The 25,918-nt window shown below is 41.1% G+C and overlaps 1 protein-coding gene across 7 annotated transcripts in view; it reads left to right on the top strand.

Moving 5' to 3' along the window:
• LOC125448142 (methylcytosine dioxygenase TET3-like) overlaps positions 1–25,918 on the top strand; it is a 353,266-nt gene that overhangs the window by 186,771 nt on the left and 140,577 nt on the right. The window contains exon 1 of one of the 7 annotated variants that reach the window (XM_048523206.2): positions 11,478–11,822. The exons of 5 other annotated variants lie outside the window; for them this stretch is intronic. The gene's annotated coding sequence lies outside the window, so the exon portion shown is untranslated. Of the gene's footprint in view, positions 1–11,477; positions 11,823–12,356; positions 12,466–25,918 lie in introns of those variants that run through there. One more of the 7 variants, XM_048523208.2, reaches the window with a different exon arrangement.

Below are 25,918 nucleotides of genomic sequence, written 5' to 3'. Positions count from 1 at the left end.
ATGAGCTGGCTCAGGACTGATGGACTCTGTTCAAACTTTTTTTTGCCTTATTCTTACATTATTCAAAAATGTGCTGTTTTGTGGTACCAGATGAAAGCTTTTCACTGTATTTTGTATACTTGCTGACAATTAAATCAAAATCAAAAAGGAAAGGCAAAACAAACATGTGGTGAGAACCTGAGTAGGCACAAAGTTAAGGAGCATACAAGACTAAGCGAGGAGTCCTGAGATGCACCGTGGTCGAACTCATGAGTTGGGTGTCTGTTCCTCCATGCTAAATATACTGGCAGCAGTATGGCACTGAAAGGTGCTGGTGCATTCCAAAGTTCCCCACTGAAGTGCAGAACCATACTGTAATACAGTTACTCTGGTATATGTCTGATGCCCACATCCATAGATGTAGCTTTTGAGTGGTTGCTATTTGTGGAACCTGCTCTGAACATGGTGATGACTGCTGCTCATTTGGGAGGACTGGAGGAGTACGTAACAAGATGGAGTTGCCAAGACACTGTTTGACTTTCGTGTAGGGAATTGTCGCCATTGAGTTTCCATCTGCTAGGGTAGAATAGGAAACTGCATAACAATGAGGTGAGATGAACTAATAGTGAGGTGCTAATATATGCAGAAGGACGTCTTGCTGCTCACTATCAAGAATATTGTCACCGCATTGAGCTATCGGTCAGAAAGTGAGACCTGCTGTCGACATCGAAGAGCGCCTCACGACCTGTCTCGTGTCATTTTCCCACCTTTGTCAACAATGCCCATAGGGATTGGGAAGTTTCTGCCTGAGAAGTCACATGTTATGAAATACATTACATCTTCCTATATCCTTGGAAGACAAAGACTCTATATATGGTTTCATGAGTATGACAGGTAAGAGGTATCAGAGATAATGGGAACTGCAGATGCTGGAGATCCCAAGATAATAAAATGTGAGGCTGGATGAACACAGCAGGCCAAGCAGCATCTCAGGAGCACAAAAGCTGACGTTTCGGGCCTAGACCCTTCATCAGAGAGGGGGATGGGGGGAGGGAACTGGAATAAATAGGGAGAGAGGGGGAGGCGGACCGAAGATGGAGAGTAAAGAAGATAGGTGGAGAGGGTGTAGGTGGGGAGGTAGGGAGGGGATAGGTCAGTCCAGGGAAGACGGACAGGTCAAGGAGGTGGGATGAGGTTAGTAGGTAGCTGGGGGTGCGGCTTGGGGTGGGAGGAAGGGATGGGTGAGAGGAAGAACCGGTTAGGGAGGCAGAGACAGGTTGGACTGGTTTTGGGATGCAGTGGGTGGGGGGGAAGAGCTGGGCTGGTTGTGTGGTGCAGTGCGGGGAGGGGATGCACTGGGCTGGTTTAGGGATGCAGTAGGGGAAGGGGAGATTTTGAAACTGGTGAAGTCCACATTGATACCATATGGCTGCAGGGTTCCCAGGCGGAATATGAGTTGCTGTTCCTGCAACCTTCGGGTGGCATCATTGTGGCAGTGCAGGAGGCCCATGATGGACATGTCATCAAGAGAATGGGAGGGGGAGTGGAAATGGTTTGCGACTGGGAGGTGCAGTTGTTTGTTGCGAACTGAGCGGAGGTGTTCTGCAAAGCGGTCCCCAAGCCTCCGCTTGGTTTCCCCAATGTAGAGGAAGCCGCACCGGGTACAGTGGATGCAGTATACCACATTGGCAGATGTGCAGGTGAACCTCTGCTTAATGTGGAATGTCATCTTGGGGCCTGGGATGGGGGTGAGGGAGGAGGTGTGGGGACAAGTGTAGCATTTCCTGCGGTTGCAGGGGAAGGTGCCGGGTGTGGTGGGGTTGGAGGGCAGTGTGGAGCGAACAAGGGAGTCACGGAGAGAGTGGTCTCTCCGGAAAGCATTGAGGTAAGAGGTATCTGTTTTTCCTGACACCTGACATGCCGCATTTATCATTTGGAGAGGATTAGGGTAAAGAGAAGAGTCAAACAGCAGGAACACAATGGCAATTTGGGAAAAGACAGAGCAGCATACGAAGGGATTAGCATTCAGGAAAGTTTATATACCAGTGAATAAGATAAAAAATAATAAATTAAAGATTCTTCTATTGCAGACACTTTGTACATTGAAATTAAACAAAATGACCTGCTGCAAAATTGCAATCTAACAGCCATTACAAAGATGTGGTTCCAAGGTATCTGGTTGGGAAATAATTTTTTCAGGGTACACAATATTTCTGCGAGATGGGCGAGTGAGTAGGAGTACTCCTCATGGTAAAAGATGATGGAAAGGGATCAGTGAACGTGCATCTGACTTGAAAAGACGAAGAAGTTGGAATTAGAAGAGGTCAGGAAACACTAGGAGTCTTTCATAAAAAGAAATTGAATAATTGTTCTGAAAAGTAATCCAAATCCTAAATCATTATTTTAATATTGGACAGAATGTAAAACAATAAAAAAAATTGGAGCTTGCAAGAAAGGCAAGGTGATAATTGAGAGATTGGAAAGAGTGCTCCAGAAGTTGAGTTTGGAAAATGTTATCATGGCAGATGCTTGGAGCACTACAATGTGGAACATGCTTGGGATAAAGCTTAGATCTATCACTGTTTAATAAAGCAGGGATAATTAGTTGTGTCGTAGTAACAGATCCTCTGGAAGATAGTGATAATAATTACCTATGAATACCAAATTGTATTTGAAAGTGATGTATTCCAAAATGAGCAAGAAAACTCATTCTTGGCTTGCTCAGGAAGTTAAGTATCATGTTTGATTAAGAGGACAGGCTTAAGGATGCAAAGGAACAGGAACAAGTCTGAGGATTGCGATTCATTCAGAAATCAGCAAAGTGCTGCGAAGAATAGATGATCAGAGTAAACTAGCCAGAATGCCACAAATCACAGAACTATCATGCTGAAATTCAAGTCCCACTATTCCAGAGTGACGACAAGCATGAAAGATTTGTTTAAAAATTAGAAAAAGATTGCCCAATATACCTGCATTCAGATATAGTTGATAGAGAAGTACAGAACTCTGATCTGTGCTTTGAATAACATTTTTTTGCAACTAATTAGATTCCAGTTACAGATAGCTATAAGCCATCCATCTATAACTCTCCTAATTAAAGCTCAAAATTCCTTGTACATTCCCTCTTATACATAGACCTGCAGCACGGATACAGAAGACATGGACAGAGGGGATAAACAGTTCAAGAATTTTTGTTTCATAAAAGATGTTGCGTTGTTTTGTAAGCATAGGCTGTAACTTTTTTCGCCTTGAGCATAGGAGGTTAAGTGGTGATCTGAGCGGTTCATAAAATCCATGACAGGCATTGTTAAGTTGAATAGTCAAGGTCTTTTCCGGAGTGCAGAGAAGTCCAAACTAAAGGCCATAGTTCTAAGGTGAGAGCGGAAAGAATTAAAAGGACCTGGGGTGCAACTGTTTCACACAGGATAGTGTTGTGTGTGTGTGTGTGTGTGTGTGTGTGTATATATAGAATTGAGGAATTTTTAGATGCAGGTAGTAAAACATTTAAACCTTTATTTGAAACATTTTGAAGAATATGGATCAAACCTAGGCAAAAGAGACTAGTTTAGCTTGGAAAACCTGGTTAGACTGACCGATCTGTTCTGTGTTGTACGACTCTGACTCTAAACTGCTGAGGGAAAGATAAAATGATCGTCTTCAGGTTTCAAGTACCTTACTGCAGTCAACAGGGACAGTGAGCTCCTGGCTGGTTGGAGATTGATCAACTTGTGTGTTTTGGTTCTAGCCTCAAGCTCTCAGAAACAATCACAGTAGTTTCTGAGCAAAAAACCTTGATCATTAAAAACTGATCAATCACTTATCCTTACAGCAACTTCTTGTTGCCAACCAAAGCTCCTGTCTGTAATCAACACATCCAATTCATCTGCAGACACTTCAAATACTGCTTGTCCAAGCAGCTGTTTCAAAAAATTTGCCATGAATGTCCTTACAAAACACTGATTTTAAAATAGTTCGTTCTTAATTCAGTTCACAATTTTAAAAAGCACAGAAATAACAAGACAAAATATTTACCACAACCTACAGCTTTCACAAGTATTTGACAGTGAAGAGAATAGCTAGAGTGAACATAGATCTCTTAGAATCAGAAATAGGAGACATTTTCATGAACAAATGGCACAGGTAGTGAGGAAATGTTTTGTGTCTCTCTGCAGCCTGGGCCACTTTCAAGTTGGCAGGTAGCAATTATTGGAAATGCCACAAGAGGCAGTGGTGAGGCTTCAACTATTTACAATCTCCATGAGTATCTTAGATTTAAGACAAAAAGTGTCATGTATTGATTGCTTATGAGACAAATTCAGGTGGAAACTTATGGGGAGGACACAAAAAAGCTGTGAGGAGATATGGTGAAGGGGTACATGACAGCTAATTGACAATAACGTAGTGAAGTGTAAAGTTATTCACTTCAGTTATAATAGAAATGCAGAATTTGTTTTTAAGAGGTATGAAACTTGAAGTATTGTTACTTATGCAAGTGACATGGAAAGTTAGCGTGCAGGTACAGTAAGCAATTAGGAGGTCAAATGGTTTGGTCACGTTTAGTGCAAAGGGATAGAGTGCAGTGTTATGCAAGGTTTTATTGGGACCATGTCTCAGCTACTGTATGTAGTTTGATCTTTTATATTTAAAATCAGCTTTGAAGGTTGTGTACAAAGTTTCACTGATCTAATGTTTGGCATGAAGGTGCTGTCATGGCAAAATACTGAACCAAATTCGGTCTACATTATCTGAAGTTTAAAAGAATGAGGGACAAGATTCAGAAGTATCTCAATAGGGTGGATGCTGAAAGGTGCTGCTGGTGAGGGAAACAAAAACACAGGCATAGTCTCAGGACAAGAACCTGATCATTTTGGACAGAGATAAGGAAACATTCCTTCAACTCAAATGGTTGTCAAACTTTAGAATTGTTTTGCACAAATGTTTAAGACTGGCATGACAGATTGGGATCTCTCGGGGAATTAAGGGATTGGGCAGGAAAGTGGAGTTACATGTATACAAGGTGCAAGAGTTGGACATCAGACCCTTCAAGAGTACCCTTTCATTCCGTAAAGTCATGGCTGACCTGATTTTAACCTGGGCTCAACATTCTTGCATATCCCCAACATTTTTTTCATCCAATTAGTATTCAAGAATTCATCCACCTCAGCCTTCAAAATATTTAAAGAATCTGCATCCAAAGCCTTTTGAGGAAGGGATTCCAAAGGCTCAATCTGCTGACAGAAAAACATGTTTCCTCACTTCTGTTTTAAGTAGGTGACCCCTTAGTTTTCAACTATGATCCCTAATTCTAGCCTTGCTCAGTCATTTAAGCTAAGAGAGCGATGTTTAAATGTAAGCTATGGATGAAGTGTGAAAAGGTAGGGCCACTTCAAGTGGAATCAGAAACATTCAAAGGCAACTTCAATCGATTTGTTATCAAGTGTCAAGGTTCAACAGGGAAAAACAGGAAAAGAAATGGTATGGTGTATATATGACGAAAGGAAAAGGTTTCTGTTACATAACTTACTAAAATTCACATTTGGCTTTGTGGGCTGCACGAATACCGACAGATTATCTTGCTCATTTGGTAATAGTACCGTATGCCTGCGAGGGTTGGGAACCAGAAACATCAAAGGAAAGTTGGCTGAGCAGAATATGGGTTTTTAGCTAATCCCTGGCTATTTTACCACCCAAAAGATTACATCCTTTTGAGCCTGGATTTCGGGCTGCTACTATTTTGAAACTGAATAGTTGTCATCATTTTAATTGGCAACCTTATCGTATTTAGTCCCTGAAATTTTTTTTAAAAGCTGTCAAAAAAGATCCAAAACATGTTTCCTTTAGCGAGCACTCAATTGATAAAAGTCAAATGAGGTCAAACTGTGCCATAAATGGCAGTTAAATTATGCAATTCTGGAAAGAAACATTAAGAAATGGGGAAACAGGCAACCAGTCTGTTATCACCCATTTTGTGTGCTGTCAGTGTTGAATTTTGTTATTTATCTGCTGAGACCTACATAAGAAACACTCAAAATGTACGTGTGATATTATGAGTCAGCATTTGAAACAGTAACTGTTTATACAATAATCCAAATGCTATAGGCCTTTCAATGGCACAAGATCAAAACTGGTACAAGATGCTGGAAGTTTTGTGCTAATTATTTGAATGACCCGAACACGTACAACTGTGTGCAGTCACCTCAGTATTATGTGCAATACTAATGCCCAGGTAGCCAGCTATTCCTGGCAAAATTCCTGGAAGCTCGCAATTCTGGATCGTGCATCTTGGAACCACTTGATAAGCAGCACTGGTTGATACACTCCTTGCCTTCTTGCAACTGCATCTCCTACTAGCATTGGAGTCAGGCTCTGTACACCGAATGCAACCCTGAATCCCTGAGACACAGCATCAGAATTCTGCAACGCTCTGTTTCATCTTCATGTTGCCACTGCTGGCTGGCATTCCAAGTTCTAGAACAGTAGGTGGCCTACTTACCCACAAATCATTTACCATTATTTTGTACCAAGCAACTTCCCTCTGGGATCAGTCCTTTTTTGTGGTCTTCCACCAATAGGCTTGACGTTACAGGTGTGACCATTGTTGACCTGCTTCCCTGCTTTGGCCAAAGTACACCCTGACGGTTCTGGCAGTAATTGGCAATATTGACAGACATCCCTAGGCACTTAAGACCACTTAGTTGGCACAAAAATATTTTTCTGATTCTTGGTGTCCCACCTGGTTAGGATAGCTCCTAGAAAGTGAATCTAAAGAATGCTGAGCTGCTTCGCCAGTTTTCTATTGTCACAGACTTGCTGATATAGAATGCCATATTCCTCCCTCATCCTCTTCTCGTACCTCAGCAGTCTATGTGCCCGTTTGGATTCCTCCTTTAGGCAGGTTGGCAGACATTTAGTTGAGTGGAAGTGGAATCTCCCACAGTCCTCATCAAATAACTGAAGCTGCCTGAGGTTCTCGATTTGAGATGGATCAAAAATGTGAAATTGTATTTGCCTCTACCCACCTGGAAAAGATCTGGATCGCCCTCACAAGTGCATGATAATAGATTCTGCCTGAACTCTGCAGGGGGTTGGGGCATGAATGCTACCATTTTCTTGAGGCCTGGATGTGGTATCAGTCGCAGTCCTCTCTGAAGTGGCAAGCATGGGTTGCCTTCCATGATCAGTCATCTGGTTAGAAGCTCAAGTGTATGCGTGACCCTTGCCAGGTCAGCACCTTTCTGGTGATGGGAAAGAAACAGAGGCAGTGGTCTCAGTAACTGGACCTGACGTCAGTAGTGCCAATGCTTGTTAATAGCAGACTCATGAGCAGTAACCAAGCCCGGCACAGTTCTACCATTTCTTTGAGGTACCCTGGGACATGCGTAGGTGCGAGATATCCATCAACAAGTGGATTTGCGCTTTCTATGCACTAATCTGTTCTGCCTGACTCTTAGCCCGAGTTCTGTATCGCTATTGATGTCACCTTACTGCTGGTTGCGTATTTCTTTAACTTATGCGTGTGCTGTTGTGCCAGGATTCGGGTGATGTAATCATGTATAGTCAAAAGATAGTATTAGCTTTTCACTGTTTAAGCAGCTTACTCATTCCTTACTAATTCCTCACTGCTTTGTCAGTCAGATGATTTGTCAGCTCGTGTTGCTGGTTGTTTTGATGGAAGGATCCATGAGGATGATGAAGATGAACAACCTGACCAGCTGCAAGCATTGACCGTCTTGCTGTGCTTCTGAATTCTCTGTTGCACCTGGGAGAGGCTACTACTGCTCCCAGGAATCCTTTTCAGTACCTCCCATGTTGCACAGTGGACTTATTCGGACATGAGTACCTTTCCCTTCCATGTTCCCAGTAGGTTTCTTGTCACAGGTGTTCTCATGAAAACTCCTGTCTCTGTATATCCTTACTCCAGCCTTTCCACCTGGCTTTTAGACATGTCCTGCCTTACCCCAAGTTTGTCTGGTTCTCCACTGTTTGGCAGATTGCATTTCTATGCTGGGGTAATCTAAACATGTTCAGCTATCTGACGAAAAGCACACCTGATCGTGACTTCAGTTGTGAAGAACGGTTATTGAACCTGAAACGTCAACTCTGCTTTCACTCCAAACAAATGACTAGACCTCCTGCGTTCTTCCTGCCATTCTGTTTTTTTTTCTTGGCTACCACTTGGTCTGCCCACTTCATCCTGGGAAGCATGCAACTCGGACTAAGCTGTAGCAACTTGAGTCTCCATTTGTTCAAATAACCAGTTCCAGATCTTGTATCTCTGCTCCATCTCTGACAAACCCCTTTCTCTTTAGTCCATCACACCTGCATTTGAGGGATCCTTCTGACTTTGCCAAAAGGTAATAGGCAATTTAAACGTCTGCACAACATAAAGATGTTAAAAGAGAAATTATTGACTCTGCTGGCAGTTAGTTCTTCTAAATGTTAATGACTAGATTAAAGGAATGAACTGTTGAGAATGGATATCTACGTAATGTGGCAGATCCATCAAAACCATATTGTTGTACATAACTCCTGATCTGTAATCAGATAGATAATGAGTTCAGTTGGAGGAGCTCACTCTGTTAACTTCCTGTGATCACGTAACATCAATTACCATGTGACCCTGACAGTCAGGGGAACTTTATCTCCTTGTGGCCTCGGACTCAGGGATTTTGCATTGATCATCCACTTGGGTCCTGTGCAGCAGCTGGCACTCTCCACTTTGTGTCTGTTCTCTGTACTGTTTGTGATCCTAACACATCAGTGCTGTCCTAGTTGTTCTAACTCCTGGCTACTGCTGCCTTCTGTCTGTTAGGATCAGACCTGACCCTTCCAAAATATGTTAAGAAGCTAGCCTGTACCCAACTTTTTCTTTCTTTCAAAAACAAATGCAAAGGACTTGACGTTAAGCAAATCACAGTTCATTCAAACATTACAGTTAAAATACAACAAAAGAAAGAGGAACTTAAGCTTTCCAATAGAGTTGTTATTCTAACAGATAAGTCACTTACTGATTAACTGTTCCAATAAGGTAACATCCTCCATACACACCCCTTAACAGAAAGGAAAAGTCAGAAACTGATTGCATGTGAGACAATCCAACAGCAGAGAGGGAGCTTAAAAAAACAGAATTGAAAACTTGGAGAGAGCATCAGCCAGAGGACGTGCACTACAGTTTTACAACCATGTTGAGGGTCCAAAGCAACTGCTTGAAGATAACCGTAAAGAATTAAAAAAAAAACAACACTGGAAATGCTCGTCTCTCAGAGCACCCACCCAGCCTGCTTCGATTGTTCCAACATTTTAAAAACCAGCTGATGGCCTCATAAGCTGTTTACATTACTGTAGACTGCCCGGCTTCTCTTGTTCATTCTCTTAAAAGAAACCAGGACAAAATATACCTCTTAAAACCACAGCATTTTCAGATATCTCACAGTTCATGAGACTTTTTCAATTCAAGGGTGCTCTCATTCAGTCTAGTCAGGTACCAAGTAATTATGTGCCTGCTCCAACTCTTCCTCCTCATTATCTAACTAGTATTAGAGTTTAGGTGCTGAAGTCCTGGCCTCCTTTATTTGTCACTGTTCCACAGCGCCTCAGTGCACCCTCATAGCCTTTATTCATTTGCAAGGAGCCGAGAGGAACAGACGTCCCATCCTCCATCATCACCTGCACTTGGAACAGTAAACTTTATACAAAGTTAGCAAGTACAGTTGATTTCAGATTACAGGTTTCTGTGCAATGTAGGCTGAGGAGCTAGTAGATCCAAAAACATCATGACACAATATCTCAAAATGGAAGATGGAACTACTGGATGATTAATTTAGCTCAGCAGTGTCATCCAAAATGCTGAGAAGGGAATTTAACATGAAAAATGTGATAGAAAAAATGAGAAAAGAAAGTAGTTTCTGCAGACAGAAAATGCTGATAGCTACTGTATATTTAATTAGTTCATATAAATTAAACTTTGAACAAATTCAAGATCTTGAAGATTCACAAATACTGGTCATGATTAATTGTTTTCTTGAAAATTTTATGATGTCAGCACATACGTATAATAATACAGAATTTGAAGCAAAGTAAGCTGTTAGTTAAATTTAACTAAGTTTTAATTCGATGAAGATGCCCTGTTTATAGTAGATACCAGCTCGGCTGCGAGGCCAGAAGGAGGGAGGCTCTAAAAGCTCGTGTTTTTGAACAAATCTGTTGGATTAATAAACTGGTGTCGTGTGATTTCTGACCTTGTCCTTGCATACAATGAGGGCTCGTATTTAGGATAATTGGAGTTTTTGTACCTTTTTCATCAGAAATTTACTCCAGACTGAGATACTGTTTAAAATACAATGTGCTTTCGTAAGGGCATTCTCCTTTCATGTTTAACTTCTTTCAACATGAAAAGCAGGCACCTCGTCTCCAATTACTTTGATCATTTGGAATAACCACCTACACCTGCAGTTTGTTTGTTTGTTTATTTATTTACATTCATGATGTATTTATTCCATGCCATTCTTTCAACGTAGTTCCAAGTCAAAATGGCAATGTTGCTGGATCAAAAACTTGGATCTCAATTTGTACAACGTGGATTGCAGTGTTACAAGAAGCACCTTAAACCATAATCTCACAGACCACTATGAATAGGCAGCAAGGCTAGCATTTTTTTGCCAATGTTGGCATTCCATGAATGAATAAAAAGAAAGTTAGATGCTTCCTATCTCTCAGCAAGTCAACCTACTTCCCGTACCCCAAACTCTTATAAATTCACATTAACATTTGGCTTTCCAAAAGCTGTTCCCAGACCACGTTGACAAATTTATCATTCCATCGAGTAATTCTGTCAGAAATAACTGAGACAAGTGCAAATAAGAGGTATATTTATGTTCTAATGTGGACCATTTTAATTCCTACATAAAGTGAGAATAAGCTTTTGTTTTATATATTTGCATTGTGTACTGAGCTTTTGCTTCCACTCTTAAAATGTTGACATGTTAGACTGCTATGAAGTATTGCACATACAGGATCATCTTAGAAGTTTGGGGATCGTTTGTTTCTTGCCAGATAAAAACACACGAAGTTAAAATTGAACAAACATTTCATAATGAATGAATGAATTGAATACTGCCTTTCTACGTCATAACTGCTTTAAATGTTTTTGGAATATTTTTGAAAGCTACATGACAACCCTCTCTGATCACATACTAAAGACAAACTTTGTTTGGACTGATCAAGACATGGAACAATCGTTCTACAAAGTCCAAATTACCAAACATTGGTTGAATGTAAATAGAACTGGATTCGTCTGAACTGTCACAGAAAAACGGTTTGTGTTCTACCGCTGACAGTAGCAGATTTTCTGAACATTTAGTCGGGTTCTTTTTCGTCAAGATTATTGTAAGGCATTAATTCAGTTTGACCAAACACAATACGTGAGTTGTCAATACGTTAACCCCGAATTCGTACGGTTAAGAGACAAGCTTCCAAACCAGTTGCTTGCGCATGTGCAGTTTCCCATTTTCAGTTCCCTTCGCTTTCCCCGACCTTTGCCAGTTGTTCTCATTTCCGGAAGCAAATGAGGAGCGAGGACAGAGGAGATTAAAAATAATTAAAACTGGAGGGCAGAGGAGGCAGCAGTAAATGTCAGGAGAGTGTGAAGGGAACTATGGCAGGGACAGGAGAAGCTTTGTGTGGCTACGCATAAATCCCTTTTAAAAGCCGAAGAAACTCGCTAGTTTGCACGAACGTGCCTGTGACTAGTTCTTCACGCGCTACTAAGGTGGGGAAGTGCTGACGTTACGAAACACCCCAAGGTTAGCTCCTGGAGACCATCGTTGATGCGAACAAAATGACGGGTACGTTGCTTTCGATGAGGTCACAGGCTCTGCAACTCGGTATTTGCAAGTGGTGCTCCACCTGGTGTTGCAGTTAAGATAAACGCTGTCTGCATCAATGCGAAGATTTTTCTCAGCTGACCTGTGATTGAAAATAGTTTTTACATTACAATCCTAACAGTTTTCCTAGTACACAAATCGTAAAAATGAAAGCTAAATAAAGTTTTTGCAAGTAACGGTAATTTTTTCTCCGGGTCTAAATTTGCTGTTTTTTCTCACGATGTGTTATTTCAGCAGTCCTGAAAAAAAGAAAAATGTTTATCTGTGATTGTCCAATTGAGGCTCCAGATTTTAATTGAACACTTTATAAATTCGGCTTGGACATTTTAACAACAGTTTTTTTTCAAAAACCAGTTTTGAGATTATCCTCCTGGATGCAAAATACATATATCCGAAGTCTGGAATCAGAGCAAAAACTGCCAGTCCTCGCTAAAATTTCTGGTGGTGCTTCAGTATCTTGAAAGAGGAATGATAGCTGGAATTTAAGATGAAAATCCTTGGAACTGGAATGTAAAAGCTAAACGAAAACTGTTGGAAGATTGCTGAGTGAACAACAGATTAAGATGGTGAATTCTGGTAGAAAATCAAAGTTCCTGAGTTTCAGGTAACTGAGGAAATTTAGGCAGTGTAAGAATGCATGAGGAAAAGAATGAAAGGATGATTTGCTTGTTGATGGGATGAAGCTGTAAAAATATTGAAAAATGAATGGTGAATGTAATTGAGTAGAATCATGTTAATTTGAAGTAGTATGAGATATTAAAAACAAAACCATGGAAAATGGAGGAGTAATTCAAAACCTTAGTCAATGACAAGCTCTGCAAGGATTTTCATTGTTGTCATTTTTGATTTTTTTTAAAAATTTAATCATTCATAGGATGTGAGCATTGCTGGCTGGCTACCATTTATTGCCCATCCCTAGTTGCCCTTGAGAAGGTGGTGGCAAGCTGCCATCTTGAACTGCCTCAGTCCTCCTGCTGTGGGTTGACCCACAGTGCTATTAGGTAGGGAATTTCAGGATTTTGACTCCGCTACAGTGAAGGAATGGAAATAGATTTCCAAGTCAGGATGGTGAATGACTTGGAGAGGAACTTGCAGGTGGTGGTGTTCCCATATGTCTGTTGCCCTTGCCTTTCTAGATGGAAGTGGTGGTGGGTATGGAAGGTGCTGTCCTGAGGATCTTCGGAGATTTCTGCAGTGCATCTTGTAGATAATACACACTGCTGCTGTTATTGATAGAGGGAGTGAATGCTTGTGGATGTCGTGCCAATCAAGCAGGCTGCTTTATCCTGGATGGTGTCAAGTTTCTTAAGTGTTATTGCTGCACTCATCCAGGCAATTGTGGCGTATTCCATCATAGTCCTGACTTGTGCCTTACTGGACCTCTTGCTTACTAACCAGCCAGCTGCAGTTCCATCCGTCCATGACAGTATTGGTAAGAGTGACCATCGCACAATCTTTATGGAGACAAAGTCCCGCTTTCACATTGTCCTGATTGAAGTTGTTCTCAATGTTGAGGACTCCTAGAGCAACACCCTACCAACTGTCTACCACTGTACCACCACCTCTGCTGGGTCTGTCCTGATGGCGGGACAGGACCTATCTAGGGGTGGTGATGGTGTTGCCTGGGACATTGTCTGTTAGGCATGATCCTGTGAGTATGACTGTACCAGGCTGTTGCTTAACTAGTCTATGAGACAGTTGTCCCAATTTTGGCACTAACCTCCAGATGTTAGTGAGGAGGACTTTGCAGTGTCGACAGGGCTATTTCTGCCATTATGTTTTCCAGTGCCGAGGCCAATGCTGGGTTATCTGTCCAGTTTCATTTCCTCGTGACTTTGTAGCGATTGGTACAACTAAGGGGCTTGCTAGGCCACTTCAGCACGCAATTGAGAGTCAACCACATGGTTACAGGTCTGGAGTCACATGGAGGCCAGACCAGGGAGGGTGGCAGATTTCCTCCCCTGAAGGACATTAATGAACCAGATGGGTTTTTCTGACAATCGGCAATGATTTCATGGTGATCACTCGAGTCTTAATTCCAGAGATTTTTAATAAAGTTATTGAATTCCGATTGAACCGTCTGCCGTGGTGAGATTCGAACCCTGGTCCCCAGAACATCAGCGGGGTTTCTGGATTAATAGTCTAGCGATAATACCACTAGGCCATTGCCTACCAAATTTTTAATTGCATAAAGTAGAATGATTGGAACATCAGACACAACACATCTGGGAAAAAGAAACTGCATTTTCATCGGACAACTTGGGACATTTTTCCCCAGGCCTGATGACTTCGATTGCAATTAATAGCACATCTGCAGTTAAGGGCCTCTTCATTTTGGCGAAATAAACATGTTTCTGGGCCCCTCATGGTCCTTAGCTTTGCAGATCATTTGTGATTACGATTCCTTTCGGCTTTGATTGAATTCCAGCTTTTATGGTGAGAGACATGACTTTTTTTTTCTGTCTGCTTCCTTTTTATCTGGTTGCTAACTAGCTGACATCTAGCACTTAGAATGAGAAGCAACATAGCAGCGTCCAGGGAACGTTTTTCGCACTGTGACCTTAACAGCATTCCTCACGGCACACATGAGGTATACACATACATATTGATCAATTAAAACCTTCTAACTGAAGATTTTAGAGCATCTTCGGTTTGTTTTTGTACATTCTCATCAGTGGTGTGACCCTTTGATCTTCTCCTAATAAAGTCTGAGTCTGGTACTACCTCCCTCAGTAACACCAGAGGCTCTGAAAGCTTGTGTTTTCAAATAAACCTGTTGAATTACAGCCTGGTGTTGTGTGATTTCTGACCTGATACACATAAGGACATTCAGTCCCTCTAGCACACACCAATAGAATTGAACCTGGTGTTTTTTGACCCTTTTTCGTTATTCCTCAAAGGGAAAAATACAAAATGTATCTGCAGTTTGGGACACAATTCATCAGAATGGCTTATTTCTGAGAAGAACATTGTGTCACCCCCTTATTATCTTTGTCATCACTGAGATCACCGTCCAGTCTGTTTGAAATTTCCTTAACATCTTTAGATGTTATGTTCCATTAGTCCCATACAGAATATTTGCCAACCAGCCAATTGATTTATGCCTGCAGTTATCTTGTCTCCAGCAGTTTTTAAAAAAAATATGCTTTTGATTTAAGGGCAAAAAGCAGCTATCATAATTTGGAGTTCTAAATCATCGTAACATGAGGCATCTTGCAATAATCATAGGATTTCTTAGAAATGGTGTCTTTACTTCACTGTTCAAAAATAATTATTTGACTATTTACAAAAACAGGATTGAGCTTAAAAGAAAAGGATGGCTCACTGATATTCACAGAACTGTACAGCATGGAAACAGACTCTTTGGTCCAACCTGTCCATGCTGACTGGCTATCCTAGATAAATCTAGTCTCATTTCCCAGCATTTGGCCCCTATCCCTCTAAACCCTTCCTGCTCGTGTACCCATCCAAGTACCTTTTAAATCTGGTAAATGCACTAGTTTCTCCAACTTGCCCTTGCAGGTCACTCTGAGTGGAAAAAGTTGCTCCTTGGGTCCCTTTCAAATCCTTCCCTTCTCAACTTAAACCTATCCCTCTAGTTTTGGACTCCCCCACCCCAGGGAAAAGACATTGTCCGTTCACCCTAACCATGCCCCTCATGACTTTGTTCTCCATTCTAGAACCTAAGCTCTTGAACAACATTTATACAGTTTGAACCTTTATTGCAACATGGGCTTCCAAAAGATGTTTGAGACAGTGTTACACAACAGACTTGTGATGGAAGTTTCATGGATCCAGTGAATCCCTGGATAAGTATGGGGGAGTCAAAGTACACTTATGAGGGAAATCAGGGGCAAAAAGGGAACATTAAATAAGTTTATTAGGGAATCCTAACTACCAAAGCTAAGAGGTTTTATGAGTACATTAGGGCAATGAGTTACTGCGGACAGAACAGGGCCCATTAAAGTTCAACAATATGTAAATGTGCAACCAGAGGAGATATATGAGATACGAAACGAATATTTTGCCTCAGTATTTAACTGTGGAGAAAGACGTGGAAGGTAGGGAAATGAATCATGATGTCTTGAAAAGTGTCCTCATGACAGAAAAAGAGGTGCTGCAAGTCTCAAAACACTGGAAGGTAGATAAGTCCCCAGGACCTGATCAGGTGTATCCGAGACTTTGTGGGAAGCTAGGGAAGAGAGTGCAGGGCCCTTTGATGAGATATTAGTTTCATCGACAGCCACGGATGAAGTGCCGGATGACTGGAGGGTGGCTAATAAGGCTGCAAGGAAAGGCCAGGGAATTATAGACTGGTGAGCCTGACATCAGTGGTGGGGAAGTTGTTGCAAGGAATTCTGAGAGAGCAAATTTACTTACATTTGGAAAGGCAAGGACTGATTAGGGATAGTCAGCATGGCTTTGTGAGAGTGAGATTATGTCTCTCAAATTTGATTGAGTTTTTTGAAGAGGTTACCAAGAGGATAGATGAACGCAGATTAGTGGACATAGTCTATATGGACCTTTGCAAGTAGACTAATTAGTAAGGATAGATCACATGGGATCTAGGGAGAGAGAGCCTGTTGGACAAAAAATTGGCTTGATGGTCAACACAGTGGGTGGTAGTAGAGTTGTTATTTAGACTGGAAGCCTGTGATTAATGGTATGCCACAAGGATTGATTGGCATACCATCTTATAATTGTTCGTCATTTATATTAATGATTGGATGAGAATATAGGAGATATGGTTAGTATGTTTGTGAATGACACCAAAATTGGTGGCATGGTGGATAGTGAAGAAGGTTATCTTAGAGTATAAAGAGACCTTGATCGGAAAGGCCAATGAGCCGAGAAGTGGCAGATGCAGTTTAATTTAGATAAATCTGAGCTGTTGCATTTTGGTAAGGCAAACCAGGCCAGGACTTACACAATTAATGGCAGGGCCTTGGGGAGTGATGTTGCACAAAGGTTCACAGTTTGTGGAAAATGGCTTAGCAGATAGACAGGGTGATGATGAAGGCATTTGGCACACATGCCTTCGTTTGTCAGAGCATTGAGTGTAGAAGTTGGGACATCATGTTGCCATTTCACAAAACATTAGTGAGACTACATTTATACAATTCTGGTTGTCCTGTTATAAGAAGGATGTTATTAAGCTCAAAAGGATGCAGAAAAATTAACAAGGATGTTGATGGGACAGGAAAATTTGAGTTATAAAGAGAAGTTGGAGGGGCTAGAACTATTTTTCCTGGAGGGTAGGAAGTTGAGGGGTAGAGGTTTATGAAACCATGAGGAGCAGAGATCAGGTGAATAGCTAAGGTCTTTTTCCAAGGGTAGGAGAGTCCAAAGCTAGAGGGCATAGGCTGAAGGTGAGAGGGGACAGATTCAAAAGGGACCCGAGAAGTAACTTTTTCACAGAGGGTGTGCATGTATGGAATGCCAGAGGAAGTAGTGGAGGCTGGTACAATTACACTATTTAAAAGGCATCTGGATGGGTATATGAATACAAAGTTTTAGAGGGATATGGGCCAAACACAGGCAAATAATTTGGGATTCCTAGTCAGCGTGGACACATTGGACTGCAGGGTCTGTTTCTGTGCTGCATGATGCTATGACTAAGAGACTGAGAGGTCAGATGAGAAGAAACGTCTTTACTCAGACAGTTGTTTGGATTTGGAATGCACTCCCTGAGAAAGTGGTGAAGGCAGATACTACAAGAGGTTTCCAAACAGCTGGATATTGATTTGAAAGTGACAAAGTTAGAGGACTACAGAGATAGTGTGCAGAGTGGAGCTAGCTGGGTCGCCCTTTCAGGAAACAGTAAGAAATGATGGGGTGAATCACCTCGTTTTGTGCTTTAAAATTCTATGATTGTTTTGAAGGGCTTGTCATATGAGGAGTGGTGAAAAACTCTGGGTTTGTACTTGTTGGAGTTTTGAAGAATAAGGCAGGATATGACTGAAACTTAAATACTGTGAGACCCGGTTAGAATGGATATGGAGAAGATGTTTCCACGCATAGGTGAGACGGAGACCCAACGGTACAGGCTCACTGTAAAGGGATAACTTTAAAACTGATAGGTAAAGGAATTTGCCCAGCCAGAGGCTGGTGAATATGTGGAACTAATTGCTGCAGAGGACTGCGGAGACCAAGTAATTGAGTGTATTTAAGACAGAGATAAATAGGTTCTTGATTAATGAGTGATCAAGGGTAAGAGGGAGAAGGCAGGATAATGGGGTTGAGAAACACATCGGCCATGATTGAATGGCAGTGCGGATTTGATGGGCCGAATGGCCTAATTCTGCTTCAACTTATAATGGTCTGCAGTCTTGGCCTTTTGAGTGCAAGAATCCGACAATTGGTATTGCGCAGAACAAGGTCGTTCAACCTGTCATGATTGCACGCCTCGTTAGATGAGCATCATGACCTGGTGTCAGGTTGCTTGCTTTTTCTCCATACACTTGCATGCTATTTTTATCCAAACATTCATCGATTGGCCGCTTGAATCCAACAGTTCAATCCATACCCGAATGATTCACTGAGTGAAAGAAGATTTTCCTCACTTCACCCTTGTGTTTTTGTAGATAACTTTAAATCTATGCCCACTTGTTCCTTTTCTGAACGGGAAGAGTTTCTCCCTATCTATTTAGCCAGTTCGTGATTTTGAAATCCCTCATCAGTTATGAGCTTTCTTCTTTCCATGGACAGCGGTCCCAAATTCTCCTGCATAACTGAAGTTCCTCATCCCTGCAGCTGTTCTAAAAATGGCACTGACATTCTTAAAATATACATATTGTACAGCAGAAACCATTTCCAAGCAACTAATTGAGACAACAAAAAAGGGAGCTTATAACCACACTTAATAATCATGATCAAATTGTACCGGTACAAACTAAGGTATGAAAACTGATGCTTGTATGCATATCCTCAAAATACTGTTTGACATAGAATCATATAGAACAGAAAAGAGGTTTTTAGCCCATTATCCCCCTGTTGGCTGATTATTAGAGTTAACAGTTCAGTCCACCCTTCTGCTGTTTCCCTGTGAATTTGTATTTACTTCCTTTTACACCATGCATTTAACTTCCTTCCATAGTCATTAGTGATTCTGCTTTCACCACACAATACAGCTCAGGTCACAGTTCGCCACATGAAAAAGGTCTCCTTACCACCCATCTGTGTTTTTTGTTCTTCAATTGCCTTTAATCTCTATCTTTTGACCATCTTGTCTGTGGAAATATTTGGCAGAATTTCACCAGCTGAAATTTCACATAGCCTTCCAACTGTGGGCGTGCAGTCTAATTAAAGTGCTGGGCCAACAATAGGCCAGCAGATCTGCAGTTTGAGCAGCATCAGTATGAGAGGTGACTGTTGTTTGGGTACGCAGATGACCTCAGGACCACAAGAAAGTAACTTTGTTAAAAAACAGAAATTCACGTTGGTGACTGTCAGAAAGGCAACACTTTGGGGGACGTCAGTTGACCACACATGCTGTCTTCCCTGTCCTACAGCCTCTTGTCTGTCCCATGATATCTTCCACCAGGGTGTCATAAGGATGGCCAACCATCTAGGTTGGCAGTTTGTCTGCATGTTGGGATGACACGTTATACTAAGCAAATTGCCAATGGCATGGTGAAGTCACCATAATCAGGACCTGTAATCACAGGAATTACCAATATCTTTGGGATGGGCAGCCTGTCCACATCTGGTCTTGTCATCAGTACAGTGTTAGGAACTGATATCTATGCATGTCTGTCCATTTGAACCGTCTGTCTTTGCCAGATTGTAACACACTATAAGGCCCTCCTGTTTTGTTTTGCTGTTTCCCTGCTAGTCAGGTACCCACCAACTGTTTGATGGGACATCCAGGAAATAAAAGGCCTTTAGTCATAAAAGTGCAGATAAAAGGTCTTTGGATGTCATAAGGGCAGAAAATAATATCTCTGCTGATGAGTTCCTTTTTGCTTTTGCAGAAACATTGTCAGGCAGTAGATGTAGGCTACTGAAGGTGACGCTATTTGCTTCATGCAGATGGAGTTCAGTATCTGCTGGTTTGACAGCTTCAGAAAGAATATCCAGCCTTTTTAGCTATTAGTTATTTAGTTATTAAAACCCCTGTATTGGCAAGTGTGGTGAAAAGCTCCCTGATCTCTCAGAGTTTTGGATCAGTATATCTTTGGTCATTGTATGATCCAGAGAAATAAAGTGTTGGTAGATTTCTTTTCTTTTCTGGATGGATGGAAAACAGTCTGTCCTGTATGCAGTGCCATTATTACATAATATCCAGGTTTTGTAGGCTTTTACTTCAATAGAAACATCACTGAGGGGAGGATAACAAGTTTTGACCCATTATATTTTTTCTTTAAGAGTGATATCATATAAGCTACAGTGTTAAATCTTAATGGAGTTCCTTCATACGTTGTAGACATCTCAAAAAAAAACTAAGGGAATAAATTGCTTGATTGCCCATCCCTAATCGCCCTTCAAAAGGTGATCGTGAGCTGTCTGCTGCAGTCCATTTGGTGTAGGCACAACCACAATGCTGTTCAGAAGGGAATTCCAGGATCTTGATCTAATGACAGTGATAAAAGGACGATATACCTCCAAGTCAAAATGATAAATAGCTTGGAGGGAACATGCATGAGATGGTACATTGTACCTGTGATCCTTATCCTTCTAGAGGGTAGTGGCCATGGTTTTAGAAGGTGCCATTCTAAGGAGCATTGGTGAACTTCTGCATTGCATCTCAGAGCACACTTCTGCTTGTACCTTGTAGTTGGTAGACATGGTTTGGGGAGCCAGGAGATTGATTACTCACTGCAGGGTTCCAAGTATCTGACTTGCTCTTGAAACATTTATATGGCTAGTCCAGTGTGGTAACTCGAGGATGTTGATAGTGAGGAATTTAGTGACGGTAGTCCCATTGAAAGTCAAGGGGCCAAGTTTGGATTCTCTTTGATCACTAACTGGCACTTGTCTGCCGCAAATGTTATTTGCAACTTGACAGCTCAAGCCCAGATATTGTCCTGATCTAGTTGCATTTAGACATGGACTGCTGTGGAGTCACAAATGGTACTAACTTGTGTAATCATCAACAGACTTGCCACATCAACCTTATAATGGAGTGAATGTCATTGATGAAGCAGTTCATAATGGTTGGACCTGGGAACTTACCTGTCTCGGAGGTGTAGAATATAACCTCTGAACAAGATGATTAGAAAGTATCTACCCTGAGAAACAAAGGCTGTTGTGACACAGTTAAAGTGTCCCTACTTCTGGGCCAGGAAGTTAAAGTTCAAGTTCCTACCTGTTCCAGAGGTGTGCATAACACCTCTGAACAGGTTGATTAGGAAAATATCTACTCTGAAGAACCCCTACAATTGTGTCCGAGAGCTGAGATGACTGTCTGCTAATAGCCACGTGCTTTGTGCTAGATATGAGTCCAATCAGCCGTGAATTTTACCCTTGATTCCCCTTGATTCTATTTTTGTTAGGGCTCCTTTAATGCTACAATTTGTCAAATGCAACCTTGAATACAAAGGCATTCATTCTCACTTTACCTCTGCGTTTCAGCTCTTTTGTTCATGGTGGAACCAAGGCTGCATTGAGGTCAGGTCACTTCGCAGAACCAAAACTAAGCATCAAGTGAGCATGCTAAGCAAGTGATGTTTTATAGCGTTGTTGTTAAATCACTTTATTTATGTTTGGGAGTAGGTTGGAGCAACAGTTGCTGGGTTGGATTTGTAATTTCATTAAGTTAACATCTCATTATCTGGCATACCCTCCTGCACTCATCACTGGATCTTCATTGACTAGTGAGAATGTCCAAGGTTATTGGGGATAGGCAGGAAAGTAAAGCTGAGGCCACCACCAGATCGGAAATGACAATACTCAATGGTGGAGCAGACTCTTTGGACTGAATTGACAACTCCTGCTCCTCATTCACATATTACTATGTTTAAACACTTTATAATAGTGTATTATTAGAAAATTTTATGCAAAGTTTTACTTACTATGTAAACAAAAATGATTACATGGATTAATTTGCGTAAAAATTCATGTGTATTTATACCACAAAAAGGCAGATATCAAGACATGAAAGCTATGAATAGGCTACATGGATTCAAAGCTTATGCAGATTCATTAAAATTAAAAGAAGAACTTGTAAGTTGAATTCTCAGCAATTTTATCCATTTTGCAAACATTGTTATGTTATGGATGAGACCAAACCCCCTCAAAATATATTAAGGACAAAGCTTGACCCGAATTTTTTTAATTTTTTAGAAGGCAAGTATAAGCTGTGTCCCGTATGTAATTCGATTGGTCAAGCTACCAAATGTGAAGCTAAACATACTTGATTCTCAGACCACAGTTTAAAAAATACAAACAAAACAAGAAATAAAGAAACAAAATGTAACTTAACTGTAACTCAGTCGAAATACTCAGATACTATATGTCAAATACCACTTATTTCCAAAATTGTAACATCCTTTAAACACATTCTTGGCAAAGGCAAATTCAGTAAAATTGATTTTGTGTGTGTGTGAGTGAGATAGGAAGGGAGTGAGATAACGCAAGGTTAATAATGACTGAATTATGATGCACTACGTTGAAATTTGCTACATTCATACTGTGTTATCCTAATCCACTTGGAAGTTATGATCATCTGAAACTAAATGCAAGATAAATTGAGATATCACCCTGACTAAAAAATATTCTGTAAGTGGTTAAATATCTTTTGTGCTGCAGTGTATGTTGGAAGTGGTCATACATGTCAAAATCTAAAATTATGTTTTATGAATAACATACATAATCACAAGAAAATGTTCATCCTTCAAAAAATCAATTAACTTTAGGTTAAAATAAAATGTTTCGTGACAATATATTATTTTTTTAAAAAAATATTTGTTAATTAAACAACTACAGAAAGTAAGTAATGTTACATTGTAACTGTTTCCATTCTCTATTCAGGGCTGATAGTAAACAGCTGAGAAATACTGGAAACAAACTGCAATTTAATTAGGCATTTTACCATTGAAAACTAATGTTTCATCAAAAGTTGGCTTTCTATTGAGAAGGTTAATTTTTATTGAGAAGGTTAAAATACAAAAGGTAGAAGCCCTTCTTTGATACCTGGAGTACCGTGGGCAGTCTCATATCTTCAGGAATATATTATCAACTTTGGCAAAGATGTCATGTAGACTTACCAGCACAAAATGTATACTCCAAAATTGGGTTGTATTCCCTTCACTAGATGCTTAAATGGTGATTTGATCAAAGTTTTTAAGATTTTCATGGAAACAAGTTAGAATAGATAGAGAGAAACCATTTTTGTCGGCTGCTTTGGTTTTGATTTGATTTGAATTGATTTATTATTGTCAAATGTACCAATATACTGTGAAAAGTTTTTTTATTTTGCATGCAGTACATGCAGGTTATAACATACAAAGATCATCGGATGATTGAACAGAACGAGGAATACAAAGTTACGGTTGCAAAGAAAAAAGCAAGAACAACATTAAATTTGGAATTGGAGAGGTCCATCCAGAAGTCTAATAACACTGGGGAAGAAGCTGTTCTTGAACCTGTTGGCATATATTTTTAAGCTTTTGTATCAAGGGGTTGGAAGAGATTATAACCAGGGTGAGAGAGGTCTGTAATGATGTTGGCTACCTTTATGTGGCAATGGAAAGTGTAGATGGAGTCCATGGATGGGAGGTTGGCCTGCGTGATGTTCTGGGCTGGTGCTCACAACTTTCTGTAGTTTCTTACAGTCCTGAGCAGAGCAATTGCTGTACCAAACCACATCCGGATCAAATGCTTTCAGTGGTGCATCTGTAAAAGTTGGTTCAGGTCCTTATGGACATGCTGAATTTCCTTAGCTTCCTGAGGAAGAAGAGGCATTGTTGTGCCTTCTTGACGGTCACATTAACATGGGTGCTGCAGTGCAGATTGTCAGTAATTGTCACTCCCAGGAACTTGACACTTTCGATAACCTCCACTTCAGCTCCATTGATGTGGGTAAGGGTGTGTCCTCTCCCTGCTTCCTGAAGTCAATGATCAGTGCTTTAGTTTTGCTAACATTTAAGGGAGAGATTGCTATCTTTGCAACACGTCACGGATACTTTATCTCTGTATCTGTCTCATCATTGTTTGATATCAGGCCTGAATGGTGGCATCATCAGTGAACCGAGAGGTGGAGATTGGACAAAATTTGGCCATGCTGTCGTGAGTGTACAGGGAGAACAGTAGGGGGCTGAGTACACATCCTTGAGGGTGCCGGTGTTAAGAATTGTTATGGAGTAGGTGCTGATGCCTATCCGCACTGACTGTGGTCTGCGGGTTAGGAAGTTAAGGATCCACTTGCAGAGGGTGAAGCAAAGACTTGGGTCTTGAAGTTTGGAGATTAGTTTGGTTGCGATTGTAGTCTTGAAGGCAGAGCTGCGGTCAATAAGTAGAAGCCTGACGTAGGGATCTTTATTACCCAGATCTTTTGCTTATAAGGGAGTCTGATGCTACATCTTTCACTGACACCTGAAGAAACAGTGAGACTCTGAAAGCTTGTGTCTTCAAATAAACCTGTTGGACTATAAGCTGGAGTCATGTGATTTTTGAGCACTTCCGTTGTGCTTCATGATGATCAGAATCTGCATTGTGACCTCCTCCTGACTGGCTCTTTAGCTACTGAGTGGGGGTGACTGGGGAGGATGTTTACAATGACCTTACCTGTTGGAGGGAGCAGTGATATCATTCTGTAATTACCACTATTGGTTTAACAACTTCCTTGAACATGGTCGCATTTACAATGTCTCAGATCTTCTGGCATGCTCTTCTTCCAATTGAGGGAAATGTGGTCATATATACAAGCCAAGTGTACTTCTCCGCTGTATTTCAGAATTTCAGCAGGGATTCCATCTGCTTCATCAGCCTTGTTAGTTTTCAGCTGTCACTTGTCCTTTTCAACCTCTTATTGAGTTGGGGCTATTTTGAGATGGTTTCAAGTGGCATGTGTGCGATGTGATTGAGGCCTTTTGCATTGAAGACTGAGCCTCAAAAAATGCCAAAGAACTGCTAAAAATCAGAAACAAAATGAGAAAATGACTGGAAAAACTCAGCAGGTCAGGCAGCATCGAAAGAAGGATCACTGGGCCCAAAATGTTAACTTTGCTTTCTCTCCACTGATACTGCCTGACCTGCTGAGTTTTTACAGCAACTTCTGATTTACGACTGCATCTCAGCTGATCAGATCCACAGAGTGCCCATTTGCTTCTTTGTACTTAGAAAGAACCACTCTGTTCTTAGCTCTCAGTTGGCTCGTTGGGTGCTTGGCCTGTAGATAGTCTTGACTGTGCTTAAGAAACCACATACTTCACCTTTTGTTGGTGACTTTTCTTTCGCCATGGGTTATTAGTTGGAGTTCCACCTTCATTTGTCTGGTATCTATCACTCGAGAACCGGTACTGTTCTCAGTTCTGGTCTCGTGCTTCAGATTTAACAGCTACTTGATCTCTTCGTCATTTGTGTTAAACCCAAAGTGTCATTGCAATTCCTGTTTGAGATGGATTTGAAGTCAGATTGGGCCTTGTGGATCTTCTGTTGTTTATTTTCACCAAGCATGATCAGGTTGATTGTCAGGTGCTGACATTATAGGTCCTTTAGTCTATCAAAATTAATTATGCTGTAACACTGTTTTGCTGCCGCCACCATATTTGGGACAGGCTGATGGAGATAATAGACCAGATGATGTGATAGCCTGTCCAACAGTCATGAGCACAGCCAAATTTACAGGTCATGCAGACATCTCTGGTTGCTTGCTCAGAGTGACGTAGTCAAGCAGGTCCCAATGTCTGGAGTGAGGGTGTCGTGACGAGGTTTTGTCTTTGTGTCTCTGCTGAAGTAGGATGCTTTTAATGACCAGAGCACATTCTCAGTATTTCATCTTGAGAAGAATTCTGTAGCTGTTTGCTTTGCCCTATGTCTTACTTGCTGATCATGCCTTTCCAGAAATTTGCATTCATCCAATTCTGACATTGCAATCACTGTACAAAGGTGGGAGA

The sequence above is a fragment of the Stegostoma tigrinum genome, chromosome 40, assembly GCF_030684315.1.
Source record: "Stegostoma tigrinum isolate sSteTig4 chromosome 40, sSteTig4.hap1, whole genome shotgun sequence".
Taxonomy (NCBI): Eukaryota; Metazoa; Chordata; class Chondrichthyes; order Orectolobiformes; family Stegostomatidae; genus Stegostoma; species Stegostoma tigrinum.
Note: the sequence above shows the minus strand (reverse complement) of the source record. Positions and strands in the feature narration are given on the sequence as shown.